A 6,330-nucleotide genomic window follows, 5' to 3' on the forward strand; every position below is an offset into this window, starting at 1 on the left:
CTGATAATTTTGATTTACAACATGCCAGTTATTATTTATAACTTACTTAGGCCTGAGCCTCCTTCGTACCTTTTGTCTGCATCGCCAGTGGATGGAGCTGAACCTGGGGAGCCTGTGCCTGTGCCTGTGGCTGTGGCTGTGGCTGGAGCCTCCGCCTTCTCTTTGTAGAGCCATCTACGTAGTTGGATCTCGCCTCGATTCTCGACTCTCGACCGCCGATTCTCCGCCCATTCACGTTGCCCTGTCTCACGTTCTGACCGCAAGCATTTCGATTCCGCAAATGGTGCCAGCCCTGCCCGGGACCACGAGAGCATAAGGCTCAGCGGCATAAGCCAGCGCCAGGAAATAACTTACTTTTGTGCAGCCCGCAAGCTGGAGACGAGACGCGGGGACCATATGCGAAATATAATTGGATACGGCCAAAAATGGTTAGAAATACTCAATTAGACTCTGGGAATCCGGCATGAAATGGAGAAGAATCGGGTAGGAAGTTTCTGCGGCATCCCACGCACATTTCCGAAGGGTTCTGCAAGGAGAGATCTGTAGATATAACTTTAAACTGATATTAGAGAGGAGAAATGGTTGCTGAATGTTAAATTTACATGCAAATAAATACTAATAGATTCTAGGATGATTTTTGAATTCGGTAAAGAATTCTAGCACTCTGAAACAGTTTTAAAAACATATTTTGGATAATTATTTACTACAAAGGAAAATACTGATCAGGGGGAAAATCTTTTGGGAACATTAAACATTTAAATGCCATAATAACTGCTGATACCAATTGAACTTTTACTGCATTCTACCGCTGCTCAGAATTAGTTCGAATAATGGTAATACAATAATTATATATGAACTCAGATGCCCGCATTCCCTACCATTCCCTCCTATTCCAAGAATGAGCTCAAAAGTTGAACAAAAAGATGCGAGCAGGCAGCGAGATATAAATTGAAAATGATAAAACAATATTGAGAATTGAGACTAATATTTATTAATGAACCCGCAGATGGAAAGACACTGGCAGAGAAGCGCAGACGGGGCAGACGGGGCAGATGGGATTGAAATCAGAGTGTAAATTGTCGGTCGAATGGCAATTGCCAAGGCCAAAGTCGTTGCCAATCAGTTGAGAGCACAAATGTGGCAGCACTTAATTGTTTCAATACCAGATACGAGTACGTGCATCAATAGATACAGATACAGATACTCTGGCTGCAACGATAGAGATGCCATAACTCTGGCGACTCGACTGGTCAACTGTGAGTGAGCAGAGCAGCATGGCGGCTCTCTTTGCGGTTCATTAAGTTAATTAAACGCATACAGATGGACATGGACATGGACATGGACACAATTGGAGTTGCCATCATCATTAAAAACCGAATTGAATCGAATCGAATGCTGAGTGAGAGAGAGGGGGGCAAACTGGAACCTCCAGCTGAGCCTGACCAATAAAGTTGTACCCCATTAGCGGCTATATCTATTGTACGTATATCCACAGGGAGTGGGAGTGAAGGCTCTGATCTGATGAATGGCAGAACCCCCACAGCCCCCCATCCTCTTGGCTAATTAAAACAATTGCGCTAAAATGCGTTCAGCGTCACTCAAATTGCAGCAAATCAAAATCGAAACTGTGCCCGAGCAACCCCCCCCCTCCCACATACCCACATACCCATCCCAGGCATCCATCTTGGCCGAGTCGTGGATCATTAAAGCCAATTACAATTAACAATTGAGTGCGAATGCGAGAGTGCGAGTCCGAGTGGGAATTGTCGAGTGTTTGGCGGGATTTTGCAATTGTATTTCCAATGTTCAGGCCACCGTCTAAGCGTTAATTAATTGCATTCAACCAAAGCTGAAGTTTTGTATCTGTATCTGGCACACACGGCCACCCCCCTCCCCCTGCCACCTGCCCATACCCCATCTACCATCAGCGGCATTTCAGCTTAATTATTGCGTGCTCTCAACACTTTTGATGCCCGCTGGCTTGAGAAACAAATATTTATTTATCGCTGCCTCGCGAGTATTTAATTGTGCTTAGCTGCTTGTTAGTTAGCCACTTAGTTAGTTAGTTAGTTAGTCAGTCAGTTAGCTAGTTAGTTAGCGAGTTAGTTGGTGGAACAATGGCATTTCTGCATCTCCAGTTGTATTCGAGGCTCACAGGCATTTAGCGTTTGTCGAGTGCCGGTGCCAGTGCCGGAAATCGCCAGTTAATATATAAGAAAATCCATCAGAGAAATCCAACCATCAAAAGATATTTATTCCCATGGGGGAAACTGAAATATGGTGAAATGCAACGAAATGTGGGTGAACAAATTATTTGTATAAATTTATTAAATTAAGTCCGTAAGCTAATACACTTCTGCGTATGTGAATTCTCAGGGATGCCCCATGGTGAAATTATTGGACTGTTTTCTAAGAGATTTTAACTATAAATTATTAAGCAAATTTACATTACTTTTTTATAGATTTATTTTCCGCCAAATTGTAACCATTTTGCATCCTATAAAAAAGCTTTAAATATCCTTTCTTTTTTTTACATTTCAAAAATTTCTTTGCCTCCCTCCCACAACCCTGGAAAGTCACCCCATAAAATGTAACAATTTTCTGCAATTATTTCATGCTGTTTGTGGTACCGGGAATAACTTAGCAGCCAAATTGAATCAATTATTCATTGATTATGGCATTCATTGTGGCATGCCACAAATGGCGAAGGCAAAAGAAGAAACGACCAAAATCATTGCCGCAAAACAATCCCTAATTACGAAAGAACTACGAAATTTTGCAGCAATTACCAGCAATTTCCTGTCCCCCAACGACAAGCGGAGCACCTGGGCAAATAAATAATAATCGAAGAAAAGGCCAGAAGAAGAGGACGACGACGACGACGACGACCAATAAGTTGCAGTCATAACTACTTATAAGGCAATCATCAGAGGAAATATTTGAGAAATTCTGTGGAAACATTTTAAATAATTTCCATTAGCCGGAGTCGCCTTGGTGTTCGTGTGTACATGTGTGTGTGTGTGTGTGTATATAATGTGCCATATATCATCATTATCAGGGCTAAAACAGCCATGGGTATATGCGATTGCCTGCTGCCTGCTGATGACTTTGCACATGTGAGGCAGCAGCAGAAACGCGATGAGAGATGCCTCCACTCACGGATTAGTTACAACCAAACCAAAGCAAACCGATCCGAACCGAACCGAACGAATCAACCTCAATATGTCGACAACTTTGTAGGCGAACGAACCAAACGGCTGCCCATGGAGTGCTCTGGTCTGCTCTGGCCTGGCCTGGTCTGGTGGCAGAGTGGACAACCGCAATGAGCTGCCATTTTACACGCAAAGAGCTCGGGCCGGGCCGGGCAGCGCTAATGACCAAAATGCGAGAAGGCGAATAACGTATAACGAGAAACGGAAACGAAAAACGAAAAACCAAAACCAAAAAATCCCACGAAAAGGGCCCCACAGCCAAAGGTGGCAATTAAAATCGAATGAGCGACGAAGCTTCCATGTTGAGCACTAATGGGTGTCGGCCAACTGGCACTGGGACTCAGCTCTGGACTTGGACTTGGTCTGGTCTCGGTTGTGGCCGAGATGGAGATGGAGAGATGGGCCCTGGGTTGAGTGTGGTGTGGAAAATGTGTAGAATTGTTTTAATGGCCGACAATATGGCCGACACACACACACACGCACACACAGAGCAAAACCATAGAGACAGAGGGAGAGGGAGAGGGAGAGAGAGACTAATGCAGCTTCGTCAGAAATCGAGCATAAAATATTTTTAATTAAAAACGATTTTGTTTCTCTCTCTCTCTCTCTCTCTGTCTCTGTGTTCTTCTATCGCTTGCCGTAGAGTTGCCATTTCCTTTTTCCCCTACGCATAAATCAAGTCCACTCCACAGTCCCCAGTGCCAGCTGCAATTTCTTTAGAATTACAGAGACAATTACACATGAAACGAGCTAAGCCGCCAACGCCCAAGCCCAAGTCCCAGCCCAAGCCCAAGCCCGAGATTGCTGATGGACGTTGAAAGATGGAGATGAAAGATTGAGAATCTCTGACACCAACCGCAACTCATGATTTGTGTGTGTTTGTGGTGCTGCTTAAATAGTGCGAACGGAAATCATGATTAGCCGGACCATTAAGGCCGCAGTTTCCATCGCAAGTTCAGTCCTTTAGCAGTTTTGACCCTGTGGGCTTTGCCATCTGGCGTTGGGCTCCTTTTTGGGACCCCACGAAGCCCGCGGGGCTATGGTCTGATGTTTTCATTTCCCGATAAAGCAGGCAAACCACCGCCCCGAGCCGTAGATGGCACGGACCTTACTCAACCCAACCCAACGCACGGCACGCCAAGATGGTAATGGAAATGGTGGAGACCAAAATGGAGTTGCACTCGCATCACACTCCATTGCTGCCGCCTGCAGGCACCCTCCGGTCCACTGCTCCATTGCTCCCAGCTCCATGCTCGTTGCAGTTGTAGCAAATTAAAAAAATGCAAATGTTGCACGTTGTTCAGCCAGACAACAAACAGCAACGGCAGCAGCAGCAGCCACAGCAACTGTTTACCAACTTTATAGACTGACTTCTGGCTGGTAGCTCACAATCGTGTTCATGTGTCACCAATATGATGTCGTTGTCCAGACACAGACCCAGGTCCAAGTCCAACTCCAACTCCAAGTCCAAGTCCAACGAACGAAGAAGACGATCGAGACGAAGCGATAATAGAGAGAGAGACAGCGAGAGAATGTGGAGAGGGAGAATGTTGGGCGGAGGACGAGGCGGGACAAGCAACTGCCATGTCAGGCTGCCCGGCACAGATGGCATCATCAGCATCATCGTCGTCGTCGTCCTCGTCGTCGTCTGTAGCCATCGATGCGATCCCTCCTCCCTCGCTGAGCCGAACTCTGCCTGCTGTTTGCTCTTCCTCCCTTGCTGAAACATGGCTGGCTGGAATAACCGTTGGGAGAAGGGGGGACGGAATGTAGAAAGACGCTGCCAATTGCTTCTTAAAGTATTCAGGGACTGGTCTCCAAAAATAAGGGTACATACATGTAATAAAAACAGATACATTTGTATATTAATATATAAAAAAAAATATATATCTAGGCATAAAATATAATATCATTCATCCGATTCAAGCCCGCAAATTCCGAGAAAATATTACTCATAGGAATTTGACTTTAAGTTGTTTGCTTTTTAGTTAATTTTCTCTTCTTAGTTGAAAGAAAACCTTACCCATAGTTAATTAAGTTTCTTTTGAAACAATCTTTTATTGGAACCATTTGGAAGCGCTTCCTCATTGAGCTGTCATTAGTTTCCTACGCCGCATGGAATATTCATGAAATATAGAGGTATTTTTTATACCCTTATGGGGTGTATGCATGGATGATATTGCTTCGCTTTTTGGTAAAGCAATTTGTGTCTTAATTAATGTCCCAATCAAGACTATCTCTCGCTCCACTACGAGCCGCGACTGGCTGCAAGCCTCGTAAAAATCTCCATTTTGGGCAACGAACCCAAGTCTGGGGGAGCGAGCTGCTTTCATATGTATTTATGCATATGTATATATATTGTATATTGGATACATAGGTCGTGGGGAGGGGGAGGAGGGAGATGCAACGGCAGCAAACTCGTTTCGTTGCAGGGCACTAAATTAGTAGCCTCTTCGCGGTCCGAGCCCAACTGCAGTTCCACAAAAGAGTTTTCAATACAATTTCGTTTGGTTGGTTCGTTCTTAATTTCGATGGAGTCAATTTTATTGCCTTTAGCAGCCACAGCAGCAGCCAGCGATCTGCAAAGGGTCCAAGGCATTGGGCCCTGTCAGGTAGCCCCGCTAAGTAGTCGCCATCGCAGTTGGAGCTGGATACCAAGTCCGAGTCCAGGGCCAAGTCGAAGTCTGTCGTCTGGGACCGAAGCCCAGTTAATTTGGTCATCTTCCATGATGTTTTGATAATGTGGCGGGAGCTGGAGCTGAAGCTGGTGCTGTCGCTGTTGCTCGCTGCGGGCCCAATCTCTCCGTCGTGGTCCTACGTTGCATGCCCCCCAGCCTTCTTGTTCGTCGCTGGGCTGTGCACGAAATTCTTGTCGCCGCGAATAATTACATAAATCAGCGATTTTTAAAGCGTTTCGAGTTTCAAACTGTCAATGCTTCAGAACGTTGCAGCAACAGGCAACGGGCAGGCAACAGGCAGTAGGGGAAACGATATCGAAGGGTAAAAGAACGAAATGATCTTTTGTTGAACGTCGGCTTTTTGGGGCATTGATTGCTGGGGGATTACGCGATCCCTAAGAGGCACTAAAATATTAACACCTTCAGTTACGGTTACGGTT

The sequence above is a fragment of the Drosophila obscura genome, unplaced genomic scaffold (genome assembly GCF_018151105.1).
Source record: "Drosophila obscura isolate BZ-5 IFL unplaced genomic scaffold, ASM1815110v1 contig_186, whole genome shotgun sequence".
Classification (NCBI taxonomy): Eukaryota; Metazoa; Arthropoda; class Insecta; order Diptera; family Drosophilidae; genus Drosophila; species Drosophila obscura.